This window comes from Argiope bruennichi, chromosome X2 (assembly GCF_947563725.1).
Source record: "Argiope bruennichi chromosome X2, qqArgBrue1.1, whole genome shotgun sequence".
Lineage (NCBI taxonomy): Eukaryota > Metazoa > Arthropoda > Arachnida > Araneae > Araneidae > Argiope > Argiope bruennichi.
This window is the reverse complement of record NC_079163.1, coordinates 41,909,021-41,922,494: the sequence shown is the minus strand read 5'-3', so window position 1 is coordinate 41,922,494 and position 13,474 is coordinate 41,909,021.

Here is a 13,474-nt window from a genome sequence, read left to right as displayed (position 1 = left end):
ATTATCCAAGCTCCTTTATTTTGTATTTTAAGTACCATTATTGTTAAGCTCCATTATTGTATTTTAAGTGCAATTGGATCTGTCCATTTCAAATATGCAAATCACAAAAAACAGTTAGTCTGGATATTTTAAATTTTCCAACCAGTGTTGTTGTTTTTCCCCATATTTATTTTAACTATTATTGTCTGAACAATTGGTCTGCTTTTTCAGCATAACTTTTTTGAGATTGAACTGAACAATATAAATTGCGTATCATTGAAATATACTCTGGGTGTTCACAATGAATGATGTTGGTGATGCAATAGACTGCTAATAGTTAAAACTATTGAAATAGTAGCGAAAAAAGAAAAAAAGTTTGTAATGTGTTAGGAAAATTTCCTAAATCACTAAAAGATATTGATGAGAGTGTATTAAAATTACTTGCCTTAAAATAGCATTGAAACAGAAATTTAATACAGGTAATTATTCAAAAATTGCTATATCAAACGATTAATGAAATTAGATCTAGAATGCAGTTAGTTTTGATTTAAATGCATAATAAAATTTCCTTTGTTTAAATGTGTTTATTGGAAATATCATTTTTAGAAACTTAATATACGTATCTTATGAAAATTTGATATTGGTAAATAAGTATCGTTAAATACAAACAACCGTTATTTTTCAACATTCAGAATGAATGCAGACTAGTTCTATTCTCAAAAAGGCTGTATAATATGATTAACGTAGTATTTTTAAGTATATGTGAATATATAATTATAATATGGATAATATTTGTGAATGTTAGAAAAGGAACAATAGTGCTATTTTTCTCTCCATTTCCTTAACTGTAAAGATTTTAAAGTAAAAATTATCCTATAATTTATTTCAAACAAATATAAATTTTTTAAAGTTTTCTTTATCAGCAGATAATCATAATTTCTTGCATATAATCCGTGGATTATCTGTTTAAAAAACATGAAAATCGCCACTGTAATATCTGCCGATTGTAAACATGTTTTATGTTATTAAAAATGTATTTATGATATTTTCATCATAAATAAAAGTAGATTGCTGCGCTAAACAAATGGCCGTATAATGCGCGGATAATACGCAAGAAATTGCGGTAATAACGTTTCACTCATAAATAAAAACGAGTTTCTCAGTTTTCCTTTTATGTCAATTTATTACTGCATAGATGTATTTTTTTTCTCGATAAGAGTTTACAAGATTTTTACTGTACTGAAATGGTTTATAAGTTTGTTGCTTTTTTAATTCAGAATATTTCACATTTTTCACACGCACACACACATTATTTGACCAAAAAAAATTATTGCAAATGCTATTTCATTGATATTAGAATAATTGTTGATAAACTAACTCACATTGTAGCTGTTATTTATTGGTCTTGCTTAACATTAGTTTTAAAATCGTAAAGGCACTCAAATAATGGATGTTAAATTTCGATGGTATGTACATACACATTTAAAATAAATTCTTAATATTTGATTTGATGGAATAAGTTCTTGGTGATGAATTAGATGTGATGAATGAAATAAAGTAAAAATTAATTACGACTGCGCGTATGAAAAATCTGCATTGATTAGCTTTCAAATATGGAAGAACATGAACACATGAAATCAGATATTTGTAGAAATAGTAAAAACGCTTTTAAATTCATTGCAACAATGAAAATTATTGTTGAAAATATTGTATAAAAATATTTTTTAAATGTCCTAGAATCATGTAAAATATTGGCAAGCAAATTAGTGTCATTTAATAAATAACTTTTTGAATTTCAAAATTGTACAAAAATGATTTTTTGATATTAAATTATTTCTAAATGTTGAGGGGAAATAAATTAGTGTCATCATTAAAAAATCATATCGAATCGCAAATTCCTATCCTTCAAAGTATGTTTGTGCAAAATTCGATAACACGAAATGCAGCGATTTCTTCTGTTAAGTGCCAGAAGGCACATTAGTAAAGGTGTTTTTGCATCATGAGAAAACGGTGACTATTCTGTTTAATCCATCTTTAAATAATTGGCAACAGAACTTGCTAAGAAACTGAAGCCCCAACAGCTTTGATTCTTAAGATAAATAATAAAGTTGTAAGAATAATTGTAGTTATTCTTTGAGTTCCATAACTGTGTTTGTTGCGTGACTATCTTCTCTGTTTATATTGACAAAATGCTGTTTTCCAGTATTGTAAATTGCAGTTGATGACATATCTTCATCATTATTACAACTCCTCCCAAAAGAAAAGAGAGAAGCTTTCATATAAAAGAAGATGTGTAATTCTACAAATAATATTACCTTAGAACCTGGTATTGGTAAAATACGTTGTGAATAGAAATTCCACTTTCACTGAATAATTTTTTTCGCTTATAGATCAAGAATGAATTAGAATTTTTCATTGAAATGGATATCGAAAACCTAAAACTCGCATTTCTACTCTGAAATCAATGTATTAAAATGTCGAGATTATTCTATAGGCTTAAGAATATTTTCTTGTTGATGAAACTTGCTTTGCAGATTTAAGAAACCAAGATTATGGTTAGTTTTTCCAAACTAATAACCAAAGAAATTTGTTAAAATTGCATCTTTTTGTTTTGATGTATGCAAATATTTAAATAATATGAAATTTTACCAGAATATGCCGTGGCACTTTGAAATCTGTTTTATATGAAGCAATTAGCTATTAATTAACTTGTTGGGATGTCTGAGAAATAATTTTAAATACAAGGTGACAAATAGTATGACTAGTTACCTATCTCAAGGAACAGAAATTCCTTTATTTATTTTATTTATATTTCATCAAAACTAGCAACGAATAGTTAATTTATTTTAATGTTTTACACGATACTACAATCTTACTTTTAATGATTAATTTCTGATTGCCAATGGGTGTTTCAATTTATAGGATTGTATGTATTATCTTTCTTTCATTTATCACATTAATGGCATGTTATATTTTGTTCTGCTGCTGTACTTTAGTATTTAAGATACACTTTCTGTTGAAAAAATTAGGAAATATGAAAATTGCTATTTAAACCTTCATATTAACAATTTTTTTTATGTATACATTTTTAAATAAATTTAAATTCAGACCAAATTTGTTCTTACCTATTGCCAAATAAAAAGTGAAATATAAAGTTTTGTCGTATTGTTGAATGTAATTATTGCATCCATTAAAGGGATGCTTGTGTATAATGGACTACCCTGTTACCTCTGAACGAAGCAATATCAACAGAATTTGTACTAAAGAGAATATGCATTTGAACGTGTTCTATTATATACATGATATTCAGACATTTTGTAGTAACTACTGTTTTCTTAATATATCTTGTTTAAAAAATTAAGACATTGTTTTGTATTATGCTAAATTTATAGATAATAACTAAATAGATTCCAATATGCGTGGGGATAAATGAAAGATATAGAGATATTTTATTCTTAGTGTCAATATTACATTTCATTCAAGGAGACAAAAAGCAAGAGTATTTGAGTTTTCATACACTTTTTAAAACACAAGTTTTATAATTTGTTGAAAACTTACTGAATGACTCAACTATTCTTTTATGAATATCAATTTAAACTTCGAAATTCCATCAGTCTGTCCTAGATTCCACAACAAATCCTGTCGATACTGCTACGTTCAGTGGTGGCGGGGTGGTCGGCTGTACGCAAGAAGAAGCAAGAAGTCTGTCCTAGATTATTTTTGAGTATTTCCTTTAAGTTTTTTCAAAATTAGGTTTTATTTCGTTTTTAGTGGAATTAAGGTATACTGGCGAAACTGGCTCTTCTGTGAAACTGTGAATCAATCACCTTCAAGTATGGATTAATTCCTTTTCATTTCTTTGCTTCCTGATTGAACTTCGATGCGTCTAATTTAAAACCGTCGTCTTATAGAAGAATATTGAACATATTCACATGTATTCTAAGAAAAATAACCTGAAGTATATAAAGAGAATTTTTTTTTAAGTCAGATCGTCTTACATTTTTTTTTATTTGCAATCCCTTTTCTTTTCATAAGTCTCATTGGGCCTGTTTAAAATTTTGCCTTTTACATAAGCAAAATTTCTATTTTACAGGAATTTGTCGGCAGTGATTAGAGTACTTTTGATAATTTTTATCTGCTATAGAATTCTGAAGACACGTAAGTCTGAGTAAATAGACCCAGACTTGCGTGTCTTCGTAAAATGTTACTCTATAAAGACAGAGATCATGTCTAAGATTAACTCTTTCATTTATACACTATAGGTATTGATATGGCGAGACGCTGAGGCTGGTACAGCTGAAGAATAAACGAGATAATCTCTGAAGAGTAAATGAGATAACTCTTTTGTACAGGAGATGTTGATCAGTTACACTCCAGGCAAATTACTACATAAACATATACAGTTATATTTTGTATTCTGCTCTGATCTTTGTATGATAAAAGTGTTGACAAAGGAGAAATAGATTGGAAAAATTTTGCTTTTCTGTCTGGTACACGGAACAAGGCAATTTCGAATGTTTATTGATCACATAAAATAAGAAGGTTGATAAAGATTTACGAAGCATGTTTTTGATAGATTAACTCTTTGAAATGCCATAAAAGCTACCTGCCTGATTAAGATCAATTTCTTCAGGTAACAAATATCTTAAAGAAAACAAAAAGGCTCAATTGAAACTGCATTAATTTATAAAAACAATCGTTTTTCTAAAAAATGATTTGTAGAATTGGAAAAAAAAAAAAAAAAAAAGAGAGAGAGAGAGATAAGAAAACTTCCAAGGCGAAATGCTTCACAATTTTTAAAACAACCGTGAAATATATTAAGGAATAAAACAGTTATACTTATTAAACTGAACAAAATGTACCGATTAAAATCTTATAAGATACGTAACAGAAGATTTTTAAAAACGATACTGCGAAAAAAAGTTAAAAAGGATTTAAACAGTTGTCAAAAAGAAGATTCACGCATAGGAAAACGTGGAATTTCTATGATTACGAGATTCAGGAAAGGCATAAGAAGGAGAAAACGTTTAACAAATGCAATTTCAACGAAAAACTTAAAAAGTTGAATGTACAATTTAACGATCATGCGCAGTTTTGGAAAAAATTAGAAGTCGCTAAATTTCGTTCGCTATTTTAAATGGACTGATAGATATAATTATATTGCTTGAATTATGGAATAATTCATGCAAAATCGTTATTAAGATCAACATATAATAATACTGCTTTCCATGTCAATTACAATATTGTTCCGAAATTACGATAGTAGCTGTCGTAGTTTCTTTCTTAATCTATACTTTTGCATCATTTCCTTTGTTTTATAAATATTGTTTACTATTTTTCTATTTTCTTCATTCTTTGGCGGTGGATAAGGGTAAGGAAGGAGTTCATAAGTGAAAAAGTATGTATCTTGTTAAACATTTATGGATCCCATAACTTGTATAGTGGACATCGAGCAATTTTAACAATATGAATTTTTGCATAGCAACTCTATATACTTTAATAATGCTCTTTAAACATATAGTAAATTTGTTTTCCCTGATATTTATAATTCTGTATGCTGTTTAATTCAAAATTCCAATTGTTAGAGGTCCAAATCCTTCATCCGTCTGATTCAAGACAGGAATTAACGTACTTAATTTATAAAATTAGAATGTAAAAAAAATTCTGAAAAACCCGTGCTAAACATTGTTTGAATTTATATAGAATGAAGCTCATCTAGAATTGAATTTAATTAAATTTTGAATTTCAATATCTGACCAAAAAAATCATTTTTAGCTAGCTATTATTTTTTTTAATTCTATTAAAGGAAAAATTATTTCTATTTTCTTATTCTTTATTTTTAAATCTGATACTCTTTTCATGTCAATGATATGAAATGCTTACATTGAATTCAATATGTCGTTGTTTTTTTTTCAGAACGAATAAAAATATTTTATTTTACTTCACTGTAGTGCGTATAAGAAGCATTGTAATTTTATTAAATTTTAGAAATTGTTTAAAATTGGGATTTCAAATCATTTCAGCTTCTCGCTAATATCGCCATATCAAATAGAAGAAAACGATTTTTCTATTTTACAATGCCAGATTGTTCCGTGAATGGAGTTTCCTTATTAAATTGAACAACAAATGACAGATTATCATACAAGCAGATGAATTAAAATGAATTCTTGAAAAATAATTCTTTCTACTACTAATAAATAAAAATAATGAAATAAATTACAAATTCTAATCTTACAGATATATCTTAGTTTTTGCATACTAGTGTCCTCTAGTGGGGACTTTTCTAAGTATTTTTGACTTGCCTAATTAGACAAAGTACAAAATAAAAAGAAAGTTTCATGAAATTTCATTAAATCTTCGTTTACTTAATGCACATTTTATTAACGATAAAACTTACTTCAATTAATCTAAACCAATGAGAATCAAAACTAGCAAGTCTCGGGAAAACAATTGGAGACTAAAAGTGATAAACGTTGTGTCAAAAGCGAAAACATTGGAAAATCAGAACCACTCATTTCACCTCTTGATTACTCTTGTAGCAGAAATATTCATAATAACTGTTTCTTACACACTCCTTTGAATCACAGAGAAGTTTCAGTTCAGCAAAGTCCTCCTTAAATTTCATTTTGAAAAAAAAAAAAAAATTAAATACTTATTCGTAAATTTATTTATTTAGACTAGGAAGGGGGACAGACAAGAAAAAGTCGAAATTTATTTATTTATCTTATTTTAATTCATATCCTAAACAATGAAGAAGTCTGTAATCTTGTGTTGTGCAGTTTTAATATGATAAAAACATTTTTCATAAAAAGTTTGTTACATTTTAAAACATTTCTTCATAAGTTTTTTTTTTTCTTTCTCTTAACAATTTTTTCATTGTTTTCTTCATCATTCACTATACTATCTTGATTACATTTCGTAACAGTTTACAAATTGTGATGATCTATTGAATATTCAGCAATTACAATGTCTTCATCAATGTGCAGAAAATTAGATAGTTCTCATATCTTTCACATGCTACTATTTTTTGTGGCAGCCGATTTAATTGATTTTTTTTGGAACTTTGACGATTGAAAAATAATAATAAGTTAAAAAAAAAAAAAGTCGAAAAACTTTTGACGGTTAGAAATTATTTTTTATCATATGGAAAATAAATTTAAATGTAAATGTCTTTCAAAGTCAACGTTCTGTAAAAAATTTTGCTAAATGGAAGTTCATTGAATGGTGACTATACTGTACTTAGAAGATTACTAGATTGCTTTTTACGCTTATCACATTATGAAGTTTTCTCATGACACTTTAACGGTAAAAACCGTGTTTGAATTTGATTGGCACTTATATCATTTATAACATTTAGTCTTCAATTATTGACTGAAATGAAATAATTATTTTTTATATTAGGTAAAATTTTATTTAAGGTCACACTTGTATCAAAACTTATGGTCGAAAGCAAAAACATGAAGGATTGGCCACCTTGCATCACGAGGATGAACACGTTACTTTGTTTTATAGTTTACGTTTACTTTTTTCACAATATAGACAATGACATAACAAACATTGGTTACACCTAAATGACTCAAAATCGATCATTTGAACCATTCTTTTTGCCTCTTTTTTAACTAGCATGAGAGCAGTGCCAAGAGAAGACCCTCGTTTTTGGTACTGGAGAGTAGTAGGCTTGAAATATGATTCCTCTTAATATGGCATGTGGGTCTGGTGGTAGTTAAAGTTGTCGTCGAGGTCAGGAGTTTGGAGGACGCTCATGTGGCGTTCTCATTTTCTCACAATAGTTCAAAATCAGGAAATCTGCCCGAATACCACTTGTATTGCTTCAAAACAAATGTGAATACAACTAAATTAAAATTAAACCCTTTTTATGCTGTCCCGCATTCGGGAAACCAGAATGAAACCTCTAACTTCTCATTTTCGGGTATTGATCCACAGGAAGAGCGGGAATCCAGAGTAGTAAAGAAGAGAGTTTTATAATCCCTTTTTCTGAAGCCGTACTAAGAAAACACACACAAAAAAGACAGCATTCTCTGCTTAAAAACACAAATAAAAACATAAATAAACGTGAATCTGGAATACTGAAGTTAATCTACTGAAAAGGATGGATTTTTCCTGGAAAACAAAGCTACACACACCACTTATTCCCGCTCATAATAAATGCATATATATTAATACAGAAATATTCTGATGATTTAGAAGTAAATATTGTTTCAGCTAAGCAACGCCTTACCTTATATCTGTAAAATCACTAAGAAAATAAAGGAATTTTAAACTGAAATCCTATTTTCGATTCAAACTCTCACATTTCAGGATTTTTTATTACAATAATAATAATTATTAATATCTCTATTCAGAGCTTTAATCAAATTCGTAGCATCATTTTTCAAGGTCGAATCAACAAAAAGAGATTTTAACTAGTTACTCTCTGAAATGAAATCATGAGTATTGATTTAGAAATATTGCGATGCATTTATTGAAATTGCTATATAGAAACATGGCGATGATTTATAATACATTTATTTAATTTAGAATCAAATAAAATAAATGTAATAAATCAATGCATATACAATACATTCCATTCCATAGATATAATTTATGTTTTAGAGTTATCATGTTCGCAAGCCGGGGGACAGACATAATTCCAAAAATGACTTTTGTGGACCAAAGGAGATCTAAATGATGGATATTTATTAAAATTTTGAGGTAAAAAAAATTTTTTTTCGATTGCAGTATTTTCTTTTCATGTATATAAAGTCATGTCTCCGTGGTCTATGACGTGAGTTGTCCGAAATAATACGTGGGGGTGGGGGGAAGTCAATCCGAATCCACCAACGTGCCTTTCTTATCAAGAATATACTTTGCATGTATATTATCATCCATCCACTAGCTGGCCTGTGATGTTCGAACATTTAGGACGCCTTTAATTCAAGGGCGCCAGAAAATTATCTATTTTATTTACTAAAAATACGTCTAAAATGTCTTAAAATATTTTTCTGAAAATAAGAATATATATTTATTAACAGTAGTAATAAATGCTACTTTATTTACTATTCCTAGTTTTATTTTATTTTTGATCTAAAAATTTATTTTAATTATAATTTTCAAAGTAAAAACAAGAATTGGGATTATGGGTAGACAGCCATCGATTTTGGAGGTTTTACAAGCAGACATATCACTTCAAAAACTATTCATACAGAGATAGTCACAAAGAAGAGCTTAAATATTACGTGTAATATAAGTTACTTATGTATTTATGATACAGTAGGCAGTTGCTCGTTCATATCTAATATCATAGCAGTGCATCAGATTCAGATTTTTAATCCTGCAATATGTACAGCGGTATGTAAAAGAAAATTACATCCTGTATAAAAAGTTCCAAAGAGAAACTATGATTATTTTAAATACAATAGTGCTTTGTTTATATTGTGTTTTAGCGTGTGAGAGTGCAAATTTAAGCATTTTTACAAAGTTTCTGTTAAATTAATTAAATAGAAAAAGTGGAATGGAATCAGGAAATAAGAGAACATTTTAGAATGAAATTAAAATGAGCTAAATTAAGCTAAAAAATTAGGAAATTAATTAAGTTTAAATTAGATTTTAAAATATCATTACACACACACACAACTATATATATTAAGTATAAAATTGTAGATAATTTATTTTATTAATATCAGAAAATTTTGAAAAATCGTTTAATTTGGTAATGAAATTTAGTCTAAGTGTATTTATGAAACTGGGTTAAAAGATATTAAATACGATGCGCGTAATGTGAATAAGATAATCGAAAAATGCAATGAATCAGGGAAATGAAATTTCTAATATTGACTAGACATAAAAATGACAGATCAGGATTAAATCCACAACTTAGGACAATGTTATCGACTTGCCTATTCGTGTGCAACTGAACACCAGAACTCACAAATCAACATGATACATTAAAGAATTTTGATATGTTGTCTTGGGTCATCAAATTTGTAGCTCTATATCTAATCTTGGACCCAGTCTAGTCAAAGGAAAGAATTCAAAAATACATATTTGATTCTTTTTACCCTACGACGAAGTTAAGCGAAAAAAGGACCAAGAAATATACGAGGCTCAGTATGAAAAATGTAAATAAGTCGAAAGAGTACTCCGTTGTTTCACGTGATGATAATGCTTTATACCTGATTTATTGTTATTATTATTAATTGGGTGTTTTATTTCTTACTAATATTTGCGTGTAGAAATATTTTTAGTATTGGCGTAATACTAAACTTCGTCTTCTGGGCAACCTTAAAATGGGACTTAAAAATACAGGCTGCCTTAAGAAGGGAATACTTCTTATAGATAATGCTGAACTGATATTATGCATATAGACTTTTGTCTGTTTGAACAACGGATTCCTGTTATTCTTGCAGACGAAGCTGATTATAGAATAAATATTATTGCATTGCTCATCAGCTGGTAAATACTACATTTAAGCAAAGATAGTGATGTTTATTGATTAGTCACCGTATATTACTCTTTTAAATCTTCGGAAGGTCGAGGGATTTTTTTATACCTAATTATTAGTAAATTGTACTTTCAAATATTATGCAAAGTATAGAAAAATCCAAAATTATTTTGATTCAACTTGTCCTTTTAAGTGTAAGAAAATAGACACTTCAAGATGAAAATTTGATTTCTGTTTGAGGTTATTTAATATAAATTTATACCTTGATTTAGAAGTAAAGTTTAAAATAAATGAAAAAATTGCCGCTTATTCTTTTATATGGGATTAAGTATATTTGAGTATATAAGCATATTTGATTTGTAAATATGTTCCTTGATATTGTAGTATTAAAAATATGCACAATCAAAATTTCAGAAACAATCAATTAAAAAATTAATTCAAAGGACTATTTAATTATACGTTTTTATCAATGTATTCTAATTTACAATTTTTTTTTGTTTTAAATATTTTCAAGTCTTTGATTTAAAGTTAGTTATTATAAATATTATGAAGCTTAAAAATCAATCTTTTCTTATGTTCACTACGGAATGACTCCACTTGTTAAGAATAAAAATTTAATTATTCGAAAATTGAATAATTAAAGTTTGTAAATATTAAAATAATATATTCAAATCGAGAACAAGCAAATAAGCATAGTTTCCAAAATCTAGCACATCAGGGATTGTGAGAAAAATGGATAACGGAATTCCATTTTTATAAACACGAAATGAATAAAAAAAGGTTAAAATAAATAAAGTTAAATAAAAATGTTTAAAAGCTTTACTTACGATTAAAGGAGCTAAAATTTTCATATTAAATTTTACCACTGATGCTTTTAATTATATATAACATTTATGAATAAAAAATAAATAAATGCCTATTTGAAAACCACTATTTTTTTTTTTTAATTAATTTTTTCGTTCTGCAGAATTAAAAGCCAGTCCTCGAGAATTTTATTTCCAAAATGTTCTAGTTGATCTGAAATTTCAGAGAAATGTTTCTGAAGTTAATAGACGAAATGATTAGAGTTGTATTGCCATTTGACAACAATTGCACCATAGCTAGTAAATTTAATATTGTTATGTATATAACATATTCATAAGTTATTTTATAAAAGATCATGAAGATTTTAAAGAATTGTTATAGGAATGCAGCGATTCAGTGACTGTTTTGAATATGGAGCTGGAGAGCGGCCGTTTTATGATGTGACTTAAAAGAAGATTCTCCATGTATGTAGTAGCGGAGGCAAGTCGCGTTTGGGATATAATATTTTCCTCCCCCTTCTTTTCACCACCAATGGCTTTGTAAGTGCAAACTGTGCACGAACTAAAGTTCTGTCTCAATCGTTCCTCCCCTCCTAAGACTAACGTCCGGACATCTACACCCCTTACCCCTCCTCCCCCGTCCTTACGTCTCTGGAAAGTAGAACAGAAAATCTACCGTCTATGGTCAAAAGACCGTACGTTGGTGTGGTGTAAAATTCTTACTACATGGTCTTAGTTCAAAATTGCTATCTGTTCCAAAGCACTTCTTGTGTATATTTAAAGCGGGAAGTTAACTGAAAAATTGAAACCGTCAAACGAATCTAGAAAGTTGTTTAGTTTAACTTTATGATTGGTGCCTCAGACCTCAAAAATAAATTAACTTCATAAAGCTTTTTTTTAATACTCTCATGTGTTTACTGACAAAATCTAGTTGATTAAAATACCACAAAAAAGAAATTTATTTTCAAATCATTAATTTATTTCCCCGAATTTTCACGTATTGATCCATAACAAATAAATCAATTTTAAGTGCAATATTCACTAGCGTCCTTAAGGTCAGCCAACCGGGCGTACGATAGCAAGCAACCCAATACTAGAGAACCCCCATGTAGCTAGCTACCTTATGCATAAATCAGAAATTATTATAAGAATATGAAAGCTAGCCTAATTTTTTCTCTTGTATTTTCTAGTTCTCCCTCTAAAACAAATTAAAGAGAGATGACAGTAAAATAAGAAAGATTATTCTATCAAACATTGATTTCGTTGTCCACAGAAAATTAATTAAGAAAAGGCAACTTTAAATGATATAAATAATAGATAAATTCGCTGAAAACAAAGAAAATAAATTTTTAAAAAATTTTCTTTTGTATCTGTTTATTATAAGTTAAATATAATTATTCTTTTTGTATCTATACATTATAAGTTAAGTATAACTATGCTGATAAAAATAAATGTGGCAAATATTCCTTTCTTGTATTAAAAATTGAAGATTTCATATCATTTCTTTCTTTCTCATTTTTTCTTTTTCCTTCTTTCTTTTTTATTTACTGGGAGGTTCTGCTCCATACTTTTTGACCGAGGCTCAAAATCTAGAGCTGTGCTGATGATGTTCTTCTCTTTCAGTTTTGACTTCAACTTTATTTGTGTTTAAAACGTATTTTTTTAAAAAAAATAATGGGATAGAACAATATAAGAACATTTTGAAGCTTTAATTTATCTTTTTGCCCACTTCACTGTGTTTCATGACGTTTCACAGAAGCATTGTTCTCTGTTTTGAAGAGTTTTAATTATTTATGGTTTGAAATAATGATAATGAAAAATTGTTTCTCTCCTTTTCATAACAGCTGGGAGAAGTTCAAAATCTTTGTTTTTGGCGTATTCAAAAATAAAATCTACATTTTAAATTTTATTCAACATCATGACTAATAACATATGTACTTGTTTTTCTTTAATTCAAGTTTAATTTTCAAATGCACCTGTCCGTATCTACGTATAAATCCTTTCTCCGAACTACACTTTTTTAAATGGGTATTAAATTTCTTAAATTAAATTTAAACTCGTCTTAGAATGAATAATATAAAAGAATTTTATATTATTAATTTTAAGAAATTAATTAATATTTAGGAAATCTACTATTCTAATAAAATTCATCTTCCATCTCGTGTTATTATTTAATTTTGAAATATCAAGATTTATAGATTTTTTTAAAAAAATACTTTCCTAAGAACTGAATAAAATCTCAAATTTATAC